At 52.7% G+C, this 14048-nt stretch overlaps 46 non-coding genes across 46 annotated transcripts; all 46 read left to right on the plus strand.

Annotated features, from left to right (window-relative positions):
* The first annotated feature begins 176 nt into the window (after positions 1 to 176).
* LOC122284249 lies at positions 177 to 295 on the plus strand. Its single transcript, XR_006231618.1, has one exon. It is a non-coding gene; the product is annotated as a 5S ribosomal RNA (ribosomal RNA).
* Positions 296 to 484: 189 nt separating this feature from the next.
* Positions 485 to 603, plus strand: LOC122284250. Its single transcript, XR_006231619.1, has one exon. It is a non-coding gene; the product is annotated as a 5S ribosomal RNA (ribosomal RNA).
* A 178-nt stretch (positions 604 to 781) lies between these two features.
* Positions 782 to 900, plus strand: LOC122287762. The gene has a single exon (XR_006235049.1). It is a non-coding gene; the product is annotated as a 5S ribosomal RNA (ribosomal RNA).
* A 189-nt stretch (positions 901 to 1089) lies between these two features.
* Positions 1090 to 1208, plus strand: LOC122284253. Its single transcript, XR_006231621.1, has one exon. It is a non-coding gene; the product is annotated as a 5S ribosomal RNA (ribosomal RNA).
* A 189-nt stretch (positions 1209 to 1397) lies between these two features.
* LOC122287894 lies at positions 1398 to 1516 on the plus strand. The gene has a single exon (XR_006235176.1). It is a non-coding gene; the product is annotated as a 5S ribosomal RNA (ribosomal RNA).
* A 189-nt stretch (positions 1517 to 1705) lies between these two features.
* Positions 1706 to 1824, plus strand: LOC122284254. Its single transcript, XR_006231622.1, has one exon. It is a non-coding gene; the product is annotated as a 5S ribosomal RNA (ribosomal RNA).
* Positions 1825 to 2013: 189 nt separating this feature from the next.
* On the plus strand, positions 2014 to 2132 carry LOC122284255. Its single transcript, XR_006231623.1, has one exon. It is a non-coding gene; the product is annotated as a 5S ribosomal RNA (ribosomal RNA).
* A 189-nt stretch (positions 2133 to 2321) lies between these two features.
* Positions 2322 to 2440, plus strand: LOC122284256. The gene has a single exon (XR_006231624.1). It is a non-coding gene; the product is annotated as a 5S ribosomal RNA (ribosomal RNA).
* A 188-nt stretch (positions 2441 to 2628) lies between these two features.
* On the plus strand, positions 2629 to 2747 carry LOC122284257. The gene has a single exon (XR_006231625.1). It is a non-coding gene; the product is annotated as a 5S ribosomal RNA (ribosomal RNA).
* Positions 2748 to 2936: 189 nt separating this feature from the next.
* On the plus strand, positions 2937 to 3055 carry LOC122283139. Its single transcript, XR_006230620.1, has one exon. It is a non-coding gene; the product is annotated as a 5S ribosomal RNA (ribosomal RNA).
* A 178-nt stretch (positions 3056 to 3233) lies between these two features.
* Positions 3234 to 3352, plus strand: LOC122284258. Its single transcript, XR_006231626.1, has one exon. It is a non-coding gene; the product is annotated as a 5S ribosomal RNA (ribosomal RNA).
* Positions 3353 to 3541: 189 nt separating this feature from the next.
* LOC122284259 lies at positions 3542 to 3660 on the plus strand. Its single transcript, XR_006231627.1, has one exon. It is a non-coding gene; the product is annotated as a 5S ribosomal RNA (ribosomal RNA).
* A 189-nt stretch (positions 3661 to 3849) lies between these two features.
* Positions 3850 to 3968, plus strand: LOC122284260. The gene has a single exon (XR_006231628.1). It is a non-coding gene; the product is annotated as a 5S ribosomal RNA (ribosomal RNA).
* Positions 3969 to 4157: 189 nt separating this feature from the next.
* On the plus strand, positions 4158 to 4276 carry LOC122284261. Its single transcript, XR_006231629.1, has one exon. It is a non-coding gene; the product is annotated as a 5S ribosomal RNA (ribosomal RNA).
* Positions 4277 to 4454: 178 nt separating this feature from the next.
* LOC122284262 lies at positions 4455 to 4573 on the plus strand. The gene has a single exon (XR_006231630.1). It is a non-coding gene; the product is annotated as a 5S ribosomal RNA (ribosomal RNA).
* A 189-nt stretch (positions 4574 to 4762) lies between these two features.
* On the plus strand, positions 4763 to 4881 carry LOC122284264. The gene has a single exon (XR_006231632.1). It is a non-coding gene; the product is annotated as a 5S ribosomal RNA (ribosomal RNA).
* A 189-nt stretch (positions 4882 to 5070) lies between these two features.
* LOC122287895 lies at positions 5071 to 5189 on the plus strand. The gene has a single exon (XR_006235177.1). It is a non-coding gene; the product is annotated as a 5S ribosomal RNA (ribosomal RNA).
* Positions 5190 to 5378: 189 nt separating this feature from the next.
* On the plus strand, positions 5379 to 5497 carry LOC122284265. Its single transcript, XR_006231633.1, has one exon. It is a non-coding gene; the product is annotated as a 5S ribosomal RNA (ribosomal RNA).
* Positions 5498 to 5686: 189 nt separating this feature from the next.
* On the plus strand, positions 5687 to 5805 carry LOC122284266. The gene has a single exon (XR_006231634.1). It is a non-coding gene; the product is annotated as a 5S ribosomal RNA (ribosomal RNA).
* A 189-nt stretch (positions 5806 to 5994) lies between these two features.
* Positions 5995 to 6113, plus strand: LOC122284268. Its single transcript, XR_006231635.1, has one exon. It is a non-coding gene; the product is annotated as a 5S ribosomal RNA (ribosomal RNA).
* A 178-nt stretch (positions 6114 to 6291) lies between these two features.
* Positions 6292 to 6410, plus strand: LOC122284269. Its single transcript, XR_006231636.1, has one exon. It is a non-coding gene; the product is annotated as a 5S ribosomal RNA (ribosomal RNA).
* A 189-nt stretch (positions 6411 to 6599) lies between these two features.
* LOC122284270 lies at positions 6600 to 6718 on the plus strand. The gene has a single exon (XR_006231637.1). It is a non-coding gene; the product is annotated as a 5S ribosomal RNA (ribosomal RNA).
* A 189-nt stretch (positions 6719 to 6907) lies between these two features.
* LOC122287896 lies at positions 6908 to 7026 on the plus strand. Its single transcript, XR_006235178.1, has one exon. It is a non-coding gene; the product is annotated as a 5S ribosomal RNA (ribosomal RNA).
* A 189-nt stretch (positions 7027 to 7215) lies between these two features.
* On the plus strand, positions 7216 to 7334 carry LOC122284271. Its single transcript, XR_006231638.1, has one exon. It is a non-coding gene; the product is annotated as a 5S ribosomal RNA (ribosomal RNA).
* A 189-nt stretch (positions 7335 to 7523) lies between these two features.
* On the plus strand, positions 7524 to 7642 carry LOC122284272. The gene has a single exon (XR_006231639.1). It is a non-coding gene; the product is annotated as a 5S ribosomal RNA (ribosomal RNA).
* A 189-nt stretch (positions 7643 to 7831) lies between these two features.
* On the plus strand, positions 7832 to 7950 carry LOC122284273. The gene has a single exon (XR_006231640.1). It is a non-coding gene; the product is annotated as a 5S ribosomal RNA (ribosomal RNA).
* Positions 7951 to 8128: 178 nt separating this feature from the next.
* On the plus strand, positions 8129 to 8247 carry LOC122284274. Its single transcript, XR_006231641.1, has one exon. It is a non-coding gene; the product is annotated as a 5S ribosomal RNA (ribosomal RNA).
* A 189-nt stretch (positions 8248 to 8436) lies between these two features.
* LOC122284276 lies at positions 8437 to 8555 on the plus strand. Its single transcript, XR_006231643.1, has one exon. It is a non-coding gene; the product is annotated as a 5S ribosomal RNA (ribosomal RNA).
* Positions 8556 to 8744: 189 nt separating this feature from the next.
* Positions 8745 to 8863, plus strand: LOC122287897. Its single transcript, XR_006235179.1, has one exon. It is a non-coding gene; the product is annotated as a 5S ribosomal RNA (ribosomal RNA).
* A 178-nt stretch (positions 8864 to 9041) lies between these two features.
* LOC122284277 lies at positions 9042 to 9160 on the plus strand. Its single transcript, XR_006231644.1, has one exon. It is a non-coding gene; the product is annotated as a 5S ribosomal RNA (ribosomal RNA).
* A 189-nt stretch (positions 9161 to 9349) lies between these two features.
* On the plus strand, positions 9350 to 9468 carry LOC122284278. The gene has a single exon (XR_006231645.1). It is a non-coding gene; the product is annotated as a 5S ribosomal RNA (ribosomal RNA).
* Positions 9469 to 9657: 189 nt separating this feature from the next.
* On the plus strand, positions 9658 to 9776 carry LOC122284279. Its single transcript, XR_006231646.1, has one exon. It is a non-coding gene; the product is annotated as a 5S ribosomal RNA (ribosomal RNA).
* A 178-nt stretch (positions 9777 to 9954) lies between these two features.
* Positions 9955 to 10073, plus strand: LOC122284280. Its single transcript, XR_006231647.1, has one exon. It is a non-coding gene; the product is annotated as a 5S ribosomal RNA (ribosomal RNA).
* A 189-nt stretch (positions 10074 to 10262) lies between these two features.
* Positions 10263 to 10381, plus strand: LOC122284281. Its single transcript, XR_006231648.1, has one exon. It is a non-coding gene; the product is annotated as a 5S ribosomal RNA (ribosomal RNA).
* Positions 10382 to 10570: 189 nt separating this feature from the next.
* On the plus strand, positions 10571 to 10689 carry LOC122284282. The gene has a single exon (XR_006231649.1). It is a non-coding gene; the product is annotated as a 5S ribosomal RNA (ribosomal RNA).
* A 189-nt stretch (positions 10690 to 10878) lies between these two features.
* Positions 10879 to 10997, plus strand: LOC122287898. Its single transcript, XR_006235180.1, has one exon. It is a non-coding gene; the product is annotated as a 5S ribosomal RNA (ribosomal RNA).
* A 178-nt stretch (positions 10998 to 11175) lies between these two features.
* Positions 11176 to 11294, plus strand: LOC122284284. Its single transcript, XR_006231650.1, has one exon. It is a non-coding gene; the product is annotated as a 5S ribosomal RNA (ribosomal RNA).
* A 189-nt stretch (positions 11295 to 11483) lies between these two features.
* Positions 11484 to 11602, plus strand: LOC122284285. The gene has a single exon (XR_006231651.1). It is a non-coding gene; the product is annotated as a 5S ribosomal RNA (ribosomal RNA).
* Positions 11603 to 11791: 189 nt separating this feature from the next.
* On the plus strand, positions 11792 to 11910 carry LOC122287046. Its single transcript, XR_006234353.1, has one exon. It is a non-coding gene; the product is annotated as a 5S ribosomal RNA (ribosomal RNA).
* A 178-nt stretch (positions 11911 to 12088) lies between these two features.
* On the plus strand, positions 12089 to 12207 carry LOC122284286. Its single transcript, XR_006231652.1, has one exon. It is a non-coding gene; the product is annotated as a 5S ribosomal RNA (ribosomal RNA).
* Positions 12208 to 12396: 189 nt separating this feature from the next.
* Positions 12397 to 12515, plus strand: LOC122284288. The gene has a single exon (XR_006231654.1). It is a non-coding gene; the product is annotated as a 5S ribosomal RNA (ribosomal RNA).
* A 189-nt stretch (positions 12516 to 12704) lies between these two features.
* Positions 12705 to 12823, plus strand: LOC122284289. Its single transcript, XR_006231655.1, has one exon. It is a non-coding gene; the product is annotated as a 5S ribosomal RNA (ribosomal RNA).
* Positions 12824 to 13012: 189 nt separating this feature from the next.
* LOC122284290 lies at positions 13013 to 13131 on the plus strand. The gene has a single exon (XR_006231656.1). It is a non-coding gene; the product is annotated as a 5S ribosomal RNA (ribosomal RNA).
* A 178-nt stretch (positions 13132 to 13309) lies between these two features.
* LOC122284291 lies at positions 13310 to 13428 on the plus strand. The gene has a single exon (XR_006231657.1). It is a non-coding gene; the product is annotated as a 5S ribosomal RNA (ribosomal RNA).
* A 189-nt stretch (positions 13429 to 13617) lies between these two features.
* LOC122284292 lies at positions 13618 to 13736 on the plus strand. Its single transcript, XR_006231658.1, has one exon. It is a non-coding gene; the product is annotated as a 5S ribosomal RNA (ribosomal RNA).
* A 189-nt stretch (positions 13737 to 13925) lies between these two features.
* On the plus strand, positions 13926 to 14044 carry LOC122284293. The gene has a single exon (XR_006231659.1). It is a non-coding gene; the product is annotated as a 5S ribosomal RNA (ribosomal RNA).
* The last annotated feature ends 4 nt before the right edge of the window (positions 14045 to 14048 follow it).

Genomic DNA, 14048 nt, shown 5'->3' on the forward strand with positions numbered 1-14048 from the left:
TACCGCATCTCCGGTCGGATGGACCGGAACGACAACCGGGCAATGGATTTTTAGGAAAATCGCACCGACCCCATCGCGTAGCGATGGGTATCGATCAGATCGCCGGTTGGCATGAGATAGGCAGGGTGCGGCTAGGTCGTAATAGGATTATATTAGTTTTTCGCTGGTAGCATGATGGGTGCGATCATACCAGCACTAATGCACCGGATCCCATCAGAACTCCGCAGTTAAGCGTGCTTGGGCGAGAGTAGTACTAGGATGGGTGACCTCCTGGGAAGTCCTCGTGTTGCACCCCCCTTTTTTATTTTTACCGCATCTCCGGTCGGATGGACCGGAACGACAACCGGGCAATGGATTCTTAGGAAAATCGCACCGACCCCATCGCGTAGCAATGGGTATCGATCAGATCGCCGGTTGGCATGGGATAGGCATGGTGCGGCTAGGTCGTAATAGGATTATATTAGTTTTTCGCTGGTAGCATGATGGGTGCGATCATACCAGCACTAATGCACCGGATCCCATCAGAACTCCGCAGTTAAGCGTGCTTGGGCGAGAGTAGTACTAGGATGGGTGACCTCCTGGGAAGTCCTCGTGTTGCACCCCCCCTTTTTATTTTTACCGCATCTCCGGTCGGATGGACCGGAACGACAACCGGGCAATGGATTCTTAGGAAAATCGCACCGACCCCATCGCTATCAATCAGATCGCCAGTTGGCATGGGATAGGCAGGGTGCGGCTAGGTCGTAATAGGATTATATTAGTTTTTCGCTGGTAGCATGATGGGGGCGATCATACCAGCACTAATGCACCGGATCCCATCAGAACTCCGCAGTTAAGCGTGCTTGGGCGAGAGTAGTACTAGGATGGGTGACCTCCTGGGAAGTCCTCGTGTTGCACCCCCCCTTTTAATTTTTACCGCATCTCTGGTCGGATGGACCGGAACGAGAACCAGGGAATGGATTTTTAGGAAAATCGCACCGACCCCATCGCGTAGCAATGGGTATCGGTCAGATCGCCGGTTGGCATGAGATAGGCAGGGTGCGGCTAGGTCGTAATAGGATTATATTAGTTTTTCGCTGGTAGCATGATGGGTGCGATCATACCAGCACTAATGCACCGGATCCCATCAGAACTCCGCAGTTAAGCGTGCTTGGGCGAGAGTAGTACTAGGATGGGTGACCTCCTGGGAAGTCCTCGTGTTGCACCCCTCCTTTTTATTTTTACCGCATCTCCGGTCGGATGGACCGGAACGACAACCGGGCAATGGATTCTTAGGAAAATCGCACCGACCCCATCGCGTAGCAATGGGTATCGATCAGATCGCCGGTTGGCATGGGATAGGCATGGTGCGGCTATGTCGTAATAGGATTATATTAGTTTTTCGCTGGTAGCATGATGGGTGCGATCCTACCAGCACTAATGCACCGGATCCCATCAGAACTCCGCAGTTAAGCGTGCTTGGGCGAGAGTAGTACTAGGATGGGTGACCTCCTGGGAAGTCCTCGTGTTGCACCCCCCCTTTTTATTTTTACCGCATCTCCGGTCGGATGGACCGGAACGACAACCGGGCAATGGATTCTTAGGAAAATCGCACCGACCCCATCGCGTAGCAATGGGTATCGATCAGATCGCCGGTTGGCATGGGATAGGCATGGTGCGGCTAGGTCGTAATAGGATTATATTAGTTTTTCGCTGGTAGCATGATGGGTGCGATCATACCAGCACTAATGCACCGGATCCCATCAGAACTCCGCAGTTAAGCGTGCTTGGGCGAGAGTAGTACTAGGATGGGTGACCTCCTGGGAAGTCCTCGTGTTGCACCCCCCCTTTTTATTTTTACCGAATCTCCGGTCGGATGGACCGGAACGACAACCGGGCAATGGATTTTTAGGAAAATCGCACCGACCCCATCGCGTAGCGATGGGTATCGATCAGATCGCCGGTTGGCATGAGATAGGCAGGGTGCGGCTAGGTCGTAATAGGATTATATTAGTTTTTCGCTGGTAGCATGATGGGTGCGATCATACCAGCACTAATGCACCGGATCCCATCAGAACTCCGCAGTTAAGCGTGCTTGGGCGAGAGTAGTACTAGGATGGGTGACCTCCTGGGAAGTCCTCGTGTTGCACCCCCCTTTTTTATTTTTACCGCATCTCCGGTCGGATGGACCGGAACGACAACCGGGCAATGGATTCTTAGGAAAATCGCACCGACCCCATCGCGTAGCAATGGGTATCGGTCAGATCGCCGGTTGGCATGAGATAGGCAGGGTGCGGCTAGGTCGTAATAGGATTATATTAGTTTTTCGCTGGTAGCATGATGGGTGCGATCATACCAGCACTAATGCACCGGATCCCATCAGAACTCCGCAGTTAAGCGTGCTTGGGCGAGAGTAGTACTAGGATGGGTGACCTCCTGGGAAGTCCTCGTGTTGCACCCCCCTTTTTATTTTTACCGCATCTCCGGTCGGATGGACCGGAACGACAACCGGGCAATGGATTCTTAGGAAAATCGCACCGACCCCATCGCGTAGCAATGGGTATCGATCAGATCGCCGGTTGGCATGGGATAGGCAGGGTGCGGCTAGGTCGTAATAGGATTATATTAGTTTTTCGCTGGTAGCATGATGGGTGCGATCATACCAGCACTAATGCACCGGATCCCATCAGAACTCCGCAGTTAAGCGTGCTTGGGCGAGAGTAGTACTAGGATGGGTGACCTCCTGGGAAGTCCTCGTGTTGCACCCCTCCTTTTTATTTTTACCGCATCTCCGGTCGGATGGACCGGAACGACAACCGGGCAATGGATTCTTAGGAAAATCGCACCGACCCCATCGCGTAGCAATGGGTATCGATCAGATCGCCGGTTGGCATGGGATAGGCATGGTGCGGCTAGGTCGTAATAGGATTATATTAGTTTTTCGCTGGTAGCATGATGGGTGCGATCCTACCAGCACTAATGCACCGGATCCCATCAGAACTCCGCAGTTAAGCGTGCTTGGGCGAGAGTAGTACTAGGATGGGTGACCTCCTGGGAAGTCCTCATGTTGCACCCCCCCTTTTTATTTTTACCGCATCTCCGGTCGGATGGACCGGAACGACAACCGGGCAATGGATTCTTAGGAAAATCGCACCGACCACATCGCTATCAATCAGATCGCCAGTTGGCATGGGATAGGCAGGGTGCGGCTAGGTCGTAATAGGATTATATTAGTTTTTCGCTGGTAGCATGATGGGTGCGATCATACCAGCACTAATGCACCGGATCCCATCAGAACTCCGCAGTTAAGCGTGCTTGGGCGAGAGTAGTACTAGGATGGGTGACCTCCTGGGAAGTCCTCGTGTTGCACCCCCCCTTTTAATTTTTACCGCATCTCTGGTCGGATGGACCGGAACGAGAACCAGGGAATGGATTTTTAGGAAAATCGCACCGACCCCATCGCGTAGCAATGGGTATCGATCAGATCGCCGGTTGGCATGGGATAGGCATGGTGCGGCTAGGTCGTAATAGGATTATATTAGTTTTTCGCTGGTAGCATGATGGGTGCGATCATACCAGCACTAATGCACCGGATCCCATCAGAACTCCGCAGTTAAGCGTGCTTGGGCGAGAGTAGTACTAGGATGGGTGACCTCCTGGGAAGTCCTCGTGTTGCACCCCCCCTTTTTATTTTTACCGCATCTCCGGTCGGATGGACCGGAACGACAACCGGGCAATGGATTTTTAGGAAAATCGCACCGACCCCATCGCGTAGCGATGGGTATCGATCAGATCGCCGGTTGGCATGAGATAGGCAGGGTGCGGCTAGGTCGTAATAGGATTATATTAGTTTTTCGCTGGTAGCATGATGGGTGCGATCATACCAGCACTAATGCACCGGATCCCATCAGAACTCCGCAGTTAAGCGTGCTTGGGCGAGAGTAGTACTAGGATGGGTGACCTCCTGGGAAGTCCTCGTGTTGCACCCCCCTTTTTTATTTTTACCGCATCTCCGGTCGGATGGACCGGAACGACAACCGGGCAATGGATTCTTAGGAAAATCGCACCGACCCCATCGCGTAGCAATGGGTATCGATCAGATCGCCGGTTGGCATGGGATAGGCATGGTGCGGCTAGGTCGTAATAGGATTATATTAGTTTTTCGCTGGTAGCATGATGGGTGCGATCATACCAGCACTAATGCACCGGATCCCATCAGAACTCCGCAGTTAAGCGTGCTTGGGCGAGAGTAGTACTAGGATGGGTGACCTCCTGGGAAGTCCTCGTGTTGCACCCCCCCTTTTTATTTTTACCGCATCTCCGGTCGGATGGACCGGAACGACAACCGGGCAATGGATTCTTAGGAAAATCGCACCGACCCCATCGCTATCAATCAGATCGCCAGTTGGCATGGGATAGGCAGGGTGCGGCTAGGTCGTAATAGGATTATATTAGTTTTTCGCTGGTAGCATGATGGGTGCGATCATACCAGCACTAATGCACCGGATCCCATCAGAACTCCGCAGTTAAGCGTGCTTGGGCGAGAGTAGTACTAGGATGGGTGACCTCCTGGGAAGTCCTCGTGTTGCACCCCCCCTTTTAATTTTTACCGCATCTCTGGTCGGATGGACCGGAACGAGAACCAGGGAATGGATTTTTAGGAAAATCGCACCGACCCCATCGCGTAGCAATGGGTATCGGTCAGATCGCCGGTTGGCATGAGATAGGCAGGGTGCGGCTAGGTCGTAATAGGATTATATTAGTTTTTCGCTGGTAGCATGATGGGTGCGATCATACCAGCACTAATGCACCGGATCCCATCAGAACTCCGCAGTTAAGCGTGCTTGGGCGAGAGTAGTACTAGGATGGGTGACCTCCTGGGAAGTCCTCGTGTTGCACCCCTCCTTTTTATTTTTACCGCATCTCCGGTCGGATGGACCGGAACGACAACCGGGCAATGGATTCTTAGGAAAATCGCACCGACCCCATCGCGTAGCAATGGGTATCGATCAGATCGCCGGTTGGCATGGGATAGGCATGGTGCGGCTATGTCGTAATAGGATTATATTAGTTTTTCGCTGGTAGCATGATGGGTGCGATCCTACCAGCACTAATGCACCGGATCCCATCAGAACTCCGCAGTTAAGCGTGCTTGGGCGAGAGTAGTACTAGGATGGGTGACCTCCTGGGAAGTCCTCGTGTTGCACCCCCCCTTTTTATTTTTACCGCATCTCCGGTCGGATGGACCGGAACGACAACCGGGCAATGGATTCTTAGGAAAATCGCACCGACCCCATCGCGTAGCAATGGGTATCGATCAGATCGCCGGTTGGCATGGGATAGGCATGGTGCGGCTAGGTCGTAATAGGATTATATTAGTTTTTCGCTGGTAGCATGATGGGTGCGATCATACCAGCACTAATGCACCGGATCCCATCAGAACTCCGCAGTTAAGCGTGCTTGGGCGAGAGTAGTACTAGGATGGGTGACCTCCTGGGAAGTCCTCGTGTTGCACCCCCCCTTTTTATTTTTACCGCATCTCCGGTCGGATGGACCGGAACGACAACCGGGCAATGGATTTTTAGGAAAATCGCACCGACCCCATCGCGTAGCGATGGGTATCGATCAGATCGCCGGTTGGCATGAGATAGGCAGGGTGCGGCTAGGTCGTAATAGGATTATATTAGTTTTTCGCTGGTAGCATGATGGGTGCGATCATACCAGCACTAATGCACCGGATCCCATCAGAACTCCGCAGTTAAGCGTGCTTGGGCGAGAGTAGTACTAGGATGGGTGACCTCCTGGGAAGTCCTCGTGTTGCACCCCCCTTTTTTATTTTTACCGCATCTCCGGTCGGATGGACCGGAACGACAACCGGGCAATGGATTCTTAGGAAAATCGCACCGACCCCATCGCGTAGCAATGGGTATCGATCAGATCGCCGGTTGGCATGGGATAGGCATGGTGCGGCTAGGTCGTAATAGGATTATATTAGTTTTTCGCTGGTAGCATGATGGGTGCGATCATACCAGCACTAATGCACCGGATCCCATCAGAACTCCGCAGTTAAGCGTGCTTGGGCGAGAGTAGTACTAGGATGGGTGACCTCCTGGGAAGTCCTCGTGTTGCACCCCCCCTTTTTATTTTTACCGCATCTCCGGTCGGATGGACCGGAACGACAACCGGGCAATGGATTCTTAGGAAAATCGCACCGACCCCATCGCTATCAATCAGATCGCCAGTTGGCATGGGATAGGCAGGGTGCGGCTAGGTCGTAATAGGATTATATTAGTTTTTCGCTGGTAGCATGATGGGTGCGATCATACCAGCACTAATGCACCGGATCCCATCAGAACTCCGCAGTTAAGCGTGCTTGGGCGAGAGTAGTACTAGGATGGGTGACCTCCTGGGAAGTCCTCGTGTTGCACCCCCCCTTTTAATTTTTACCGCATCTCTGGTCGGATGGACCGGAACGAGAACCAGGGAATGGATTTTTAGGAAAATCGCACCGACCCCATCGCGTAGCAATGGGTATCGGTCAGATCGCCGGTTGGCATGAGATAGGCAGGGTGCGGCTAGGTCGTAATAGGATTATATTAGTTTTTCGCTGGTAGCATGATGGGTGCGATCATACCAGCACTAATGCACCGGATCCCATCAGAACTCCGCAGTTAAGCGTGCTTGGGCGAGAGTAGTACTAGGATGGGTGACCTCCTGGGAAGTCCTCGTGTTGCACCCCTCCTTTTTATTTTTACCGCATCTCCGGTCGGATGGACCGGAACGACAACCGGGCAATGGATTCTTAGGAAAATCGCACCGACCCCATCGCGTAGCAATGGGTATCGATCAGATCGCCGGTTGGCATGGGATAGGCATGGTGCGGCTATGTCGTAATAGGATTATATTAGTTTTTCGCTGGTAGCATGATGGGTGCGATCCTACCAGCACTAATGCACCGGATCCCATCAGAACTCCGCAGTTAAGCGTGCTTGGGCGAGAGTAGTACTAGGATGGGTGACCTCCTGGGAAGTCCTCGTGTTGCACCCCCCCTTTTTATTTTTACCGCATCTCCGGTCGGATGGACCGGAACGACAACCGGGCAATGGATTCTTAGGAAAATCGCACCGACCCCATCGCGTAGCAATGGGTATCGATCAGATCGCCGGTTGGCATGGGATAGGCATGGTGCGGCTAGGTCGTAATAGGATTATATTAGTTTTTCGCTGGTAGCATGATGGGTGCGATCATACCAGCACTAATGCACCGGATCCCATCAGAACTCCGCAGTTAAGCGTGCTTGGGCGAGAGTAGTACTAGGATGGGTGACCTCCTGGGAAGTCCTCGTGTTGCACCCCCCCTTTTTATTTTTACCGCATCTCCGGTCGGATGGACCGGAACGACAACCGGGCAATGGATTTTTAGGAAAATCGCACCGACCCCATCGCGTAGCGATGGGTATCGATCAGATCGCCGGTTGGCATGAGATAGGCAGGGTGCGGCTAGGTCGTAATAGGATTATATTAGTTTTTCGCTGGTAGCATGATGGGTGCGATCATACCAGCACTAATGCACCGGATCCCATCAGAACTCCGCAGTTAAGCGTGCTTGGGCGAGAGTAGTACTAGGATGGGTGACCTCCTGGGAAGTCCTCGTGTTGCACCCCCCTTTTTTATTTTTACCGCATCTCCGGTCGGATGGACCGGAACGACAACCGGGCAATGGATTCTTAGGAAAATCGCACCGACCCCATCGCGTAGCAATGGGTATCGATCAGATCGCCGGTTGGCATGGGATAGGCATGGTGCGGCTAGGTCGTAATAGGATTATATTAGTTTTTCGCTGGTAGCATGATGGGTGCGATCATACCAGCACTAATGCACCGGATCCCATCAGAACTCCGCAGTTAAGCGTGCTTGGGCGAGAGTAGTACTAGGATGGGTGACCTCCTGGGAAGTCCTCGTGTTGCACCCCCCCTTTTTATTTTTACCGCATCTCCGGTCGGATGGACCGGAACGACAACCGGGCAATGGATTCTTAGGAAAATCGCACCGACCCCATCGCTATCAATCAGATCGCCAGTTGGCATGGGATAGGCAGGGTGCGGCTAGGTCGTAATAGGATTATATTAGTTTTTCGCTGGTAGCATGATGGGTGCGATCATACCAGCACTAATGCACCGGATCCCATCAGAACTCCGCAGTTAAGCGTGCTTGGGCGAGAGTAGTACTAGGATGGGTGACCTCCTGGGAAGTCCTCGTGTTGCACCCCCCCTTTTAATTTTTACCGCATCTCTGGTCGGATGGACCGGAACGAGAACCAGGGAATGGATTTTTAGGAAAATCGCACCGACCCCATCGCGTAGCAATGGGTATCGGTCAGATCGCCGGTTGGCATGAGATAGGCAGGGTGCGGCTAGGTCGTAATAGGATTATATTAGTTTTTCGCTGGTAGCATGATGGGTGCGATCATACCAGCACTAATGCACCGGATCCCATCAGAACTCCGCAGTTAAGCGTGCTTGGGCGAGAGTAGTACTAGGATGGGTGACCTCCTGGGAAGTCCTCGTGTTGCACCCCTCCTTTTTATTTTTACCGCATCTCCGGTCGGATGGACCGGAACGACAACCGGGCAATGGATTCTTAGGAAAATCGCACCGACCCCATCGCGTAGCAATGGGTATCGATCAGATCGCCGGTTGGCATGGGATAGGCATGGTGCGGCTATGTCGTAATAGGATTATATTAGTTTTTCGCTGGTAGCATGATGGGTGCGATCCTACCAGCACTAATGCACCGGATCCCATCAGAACTCCGCAGTTAAGCGTGCTTGGGCGAGAGTAGTACTAGGATGGGTGACCTCCTGGGAAGTCCTCGTGTTGCACCCCCCCTTTTTATTTTTACCGCATCTCCGGTCGGATGGACCGGAACGACAACCGGGCAATGGATTCTTAGGAAAATCGCACCGACCCCATCGCTATCAATCAGATCGCCAGTTGGCATGGGATAGGCAGGGTGCGGCTAGGTCGTAATAGGATTATATTAGTTTTTCGCTGGTAGCATGATGGGTGCGATCATACCAGCACTAATGCACCGGATCCCATCAGAACTCCGCAGTTAAGCGTGCTTGGGCGAGAGTAGTACTAGGATGGGTGACCTCCTGGGAAGTCCTCGTGTTGCACCCCCCGTTTTTATTTTTACCGCATCTCCGGTCGGATGGACCGGAACGAGTACCGGGCAATGGATTCTTAGGAAAATCGCACCGACCCCATCGCGTAGCAATGGGTATCGATCAGATCGCCGGTTGGCATGGGATAGGCAGGGTGCGGCTAGGTCGTAATAGGATTATATTAGTTTTTCGCTGGTAGCATGATGGGTGCGATCATACCAGCACTAATGCACCGGATCCCATCAGAACTCCGCAGTTAAGCGTGCTTGGGCGAGAGTAGTACTAGGATGGGTGACCTCCTGGGAAGTCCTCGTGTTGCACCCCCCCTTTTTATTTTTACCGCATCTCCGGTCGGATGGACCGGAACGACAACCGGGCAATGGATTCTTAGGAAAATCGCACCGACCCCATCGCGTAGCAATGGGTATCGATCAGATCGCCGGTTGGCATGGGATAGGCATGGTGCGGCTAGGTCGTAATAGGATTATATTAGTTTTTCGCTGGTAGCATGATGGGTGCGATCATACCAGCACTAATGCACCGGATCCCATCAGAACTCCGCAGTTAAGCGTGCTTGGGCGAGAGTAGTACTAGGATGGGTGACCTCCTGGGAAGTCCTCGTGTTGCACCCCCCCTTTTTATTTTTACCGCATCTCCGGTCGGATGGACCGGAACGACAACCGGGCAATGGATTCTTAGGAAAATCGCACCGACCCCATCGCTATCAATCAGATCGCCAGTTGGCATGGGATAGGCAGGGTGCGGCTAGGTCGTAATAGGATTATATTAGTTTTTCGCTGGTAGCATGATGGGTGCGATCATACCAGCACTAATGCACCGGATCCCATCAGAACTCCGCAGTTAAGCGTGCTTGGGCGAGAGTAGTACTAGGATGGGTGACCTCCTGGGAAGTCCTCGTGTTGCACCCCCCCTTTTAATTTTTACCGCATCTCTGGTCGGATGGACCGGAACGAGAACCAGGGAATGGATTTTTAGGAAAATCGCACCGACCCCATCGCGTAGCGATGGGTATCGGTCAGATCGCCGGTTGGCATGAGATAGGCAGGGTGCCGCTAGGTCGTAATAGGATTATATTAGTTTTTCGCTGGTAGCATGATGGGTGCGATCATACCAGCACTAATGCACCGGATCCCATCAGAACTCCGCAGTTAAGCGTGCTTGGGCGAGAGTAGTACTAGGATGGGTGACCTCCTGGGAAGTCCTCGTGTTGCACCCCCCCTTTTTATTTTTACCGCATCTCCGGTCGGATGGACCGGAACGACAACCGGGCAATGGATTCTTAGGAAAATCGCACCGACCCCATCGCGTAGCAATGGGTATCGATCAGATCGCCGGTTGGCATGGGATAGGCATGGTGCGGCTAGGTCGTAATAGGATTATATTAGTTTTTCGCTGGTAGCATGATGGGTGCGATCATACCAGCACTAATGCACCGGATCCCATCAGAACTCCGCAGTTAAGCGTGCTTGGGCGAGAGTAGTACTAGGATGGGTGACCTCCTGGGAAGTCCTCGTGTTGCACCCCTCCTTTTTATTTTTACCGCATCTCCGGTCGGATGGACCGGAACGACAACCGGGCAATGGATTCTTAGGAAAATCGCACCGACCCCATCGCGTAGCAATGGGTATCGATCAGATCGCCGGTTGGCATGGGATAGGCATGGTGCGGCTAGGTCGTAATAGGATTATATTAGTTTTTCGCTGGTAGCATGATGGGTGCGATCCTACCAGCACTAATGCACCGGATCCCATCAGAACTCCGCAGTTAAGCGTGCTTGGGCGAGAGTAGTACTAGGATGGGTGACCTCCTGGGAAGTCCTCGTGTTGCACCCCCCCTTTTTATTTTTACCGCATCTCCGGTCGGATGGACCGGAACGACAACCGGGCAATGGATTCTTAGGAAAATCGCACCGACCCCATCGCTATCAATCAGATCGCCAGTTGGCATGGGATAGGCAGGGTGCGGCTAGGTCGTAATAGGATTATATTAGTTTTTCGCTGGTAGCATGATGGGTGCGATCATACCAGCACTAATGCACCGGATCCCATCAGAACTCCGCAGTTAAGCGTGCTTGGGCGAGAGTAGTACTAGGATGGGTGACCTCCTGGGAAGTCCTCGTGTTGCACCCCCCGTTTTTATTTTTACCGCATCTCCGGTCGGATGGACCGGAACGAGTACCGGGCAATGGATTCTTAGGAAAATCGCACCGACCCCATCGCGTAGCAATGGGTATCGATCAGATCGCCGGTTGGCATGGGATAGGCAGGGTGCGGCTAGGTCGTAATAGGATTATATTAGTTTTTCGCTGGTAGCATGATGGGTGCGATCATACCAGCACTAATGCACCGGATCCCATCAGAACTCCGCAGTTAAGCGTGCTTGGGCGAGAGTAGTACTAGGATGGGTGACCTCCTGGGAAGTCCTCGTGTTGCACCCCCCCTTTTTATTTTTACCGCATCTCCGGTCGGATGGACCGGAACGACAACCGGGCAATGGATTTTTAGGAAAATCGCACCGACCCCATCGCGTAGCAATGGGTATCGATCAGATCGCCGGTTGGCATGGGATAGGCATGGTGCGGCTAGGTCGTAATAGGATTATATTAGTTTTTCGCTGGTAGCATGATGGGTGCAATCATACCAGCACTAATGCACCGGATCCCATCAGAACTCCGCAGTTAAGCGTGCTTGGGCGAGAGTAGTACTAGGATGGGTGACCTCCTGGGAAGTCCTCGTGTTGCACCCCCCCTTTTTATTTTTACCGCATCTCCGGTCGGATGGACCGGAACGACAACCGGGCAATGGATTCTTAGGAAAATCGCACCGACCCCATCGCTATCAATCAGATCGCCAGTTTGCATGGGATAGGCAGGGTGCGGCTAGGTCGTAATAGGATTATATTAGTTTTTCGCTGGTAGCATGATGGGTGCGATCATACCAGCACTAATGCACCGGATCCCATCAGAACTCCGCAGTTAAGCGTGCTTGGGCGAGAGTAGTACTAGGATGGGTGACCTCCTGGGAAGTCCTCGTGTTGCACCCCCCCTTTTAATTTTTACCGCATCTCTGGTCGGATGGACCGGAACGAGAACCAGGGAATGGATTTTTAGGAAAATCGCACCGACCCCATCGCGTAGCGATGGGTATCGGTCAGATCGCCGGTTGGCATGAGATAGGCAGGGTGCCGCTAGGTCGTAATAGGATTATATTAGTTTTTCGCTGGTAGCATGATGGGTGCGATCATACCAGCACTAATGCACCGGATCCCATCAGAACTCCGCAGTTAAGCGTGCTTGGGCGAGAGTAGTACTAGGATGGGTGACCTCCTGGGAAGTCCTCGTGTTGCACCCCCCCTTTTTATTTTTACCGCATCTCCGGTCGGATGGACCGGAACGACAACCGGGCAATGGATTCTTAGGAAAATCGCACCGACCCCATCGCGTAGCAATGGGTATCGATCAGATCGTCGGTTGGCATGGGATAGGCATGGTGCGGCTAGGTCGTAATAGGATTATATTAGTTTTTCGCTGGTAGCATGATGGGTGCGATCATACCAGCACTAATGCACCGGATCCCATCAGAACTCCGCAGTTAAGCGTGCTTGGGCGAGAGTAGTACTAGGATGGGTGACCTCCTGGGAAGTCCTCGTGTTGCACCCCTCCTTTTTATTTTTACCGCATCTCCGGTCGGATGGACCGGAACGACAACCGGGCAATGGAGTCTTTGGAAAATCGCACCGACCCCATCGCGTAGCAATGGGTATCGATCAGATCGCCGGTTGGCATGGGATAGGCATGGTGCGGCTAGGTCGTAATAGGATTATATTAGTTTTTCGCTGGTAGCATGATGGGTGCGATCATACCAGCACTAATGCACCGGATCCCATCAGAACTCCGCAGTTAAGCGTGCTTGGGCGAGAGTAGTACTAGGATGGGTGACCTCCTGGGAAGTCCTCGTGTTGCACCCCTCCTTTTTATTTTTACCGCATCTCCGGTCGGATGGACCGGAACGACAACCGGGCAATGGATTCTTAGGAAAATCGCACCGACCCCATCGCTATCAATCAGATCGCCAGTTGGCATGGGATAGGCAGGGTGCGGCTAGGTCGTAATAGGATTATATTAGTTTTTCGCTGGTAGCATGATGGGTGCGATCATACCAGCACTAATGCACCGGATCCCATCAGAACTCCGCAGTTAAGCGTGCTTGGGCGAGAGTAGTACTAGGATGGGTGACCTCCTGGGAAGTCCTCGTGTTGCACCCCCCCTTTTAATTTTTACCGCATCTCTGGTCGGATGGACCGGAACGAGAACCAGGGAATGGATTTTTAGGAAAATCGCACCGACCCCATCGCGTAGCGATGGGTATCGGTCAGATCGCCGGTTGGCATGAGATAGGCAGGGTGCCGCTAGGTCGTAATAGGATTATATTAGTTTTTCGCTGGTAGCATGATGGGTGCGATCATACCAGCACTAATGCACCGGATCCCATCAGAACTCCGCAGTTAAGCGTGCTTGGGCGAGAGTAGTACTAGGATGGGTGACCTCCTGGGAAGTCCTCGTGTTGCACCCCCCCTTTTTATTTTTACCGCATCTCCGGTCGGATGGACCGGAACGACAACCGGGCAATGGATTCTTAGGAAAATCGCACCGACCCCATCGCGTAGCAATGGGTATCGATCAGATCGCCGGTTGGCATGGGATAGGCATGGTGCGGCTAGGTCGTAATAGGATTATATTAGTTTTTCGCTGGTAGCATGATGGGTGCGATCATACCAGCACTAATGCACCGGATCCCATCAGAACTCCGCAGTTAAGCGTGCTTGGGCGAGAGTAGTACTAGGATGGGTGACCTCCTGGGAAGTCCTCGTGTTGCACCCCTCCT

This window comes from Carya illinoinensis, chromosome 11 (assembly GCF_018687715.1).
Source record: "Carya illinoinensis cultivar Pawnee chromosome 11, C.illinoinensisPawnee_v1, whole genome shotgun sequence".
Lineage (NCBI taxonomy): Eukaryota > Viridiplantae > Streptophyta > Magnoliopsida > Fagales > Juglandaceae > Carya > Carya illinoinensis.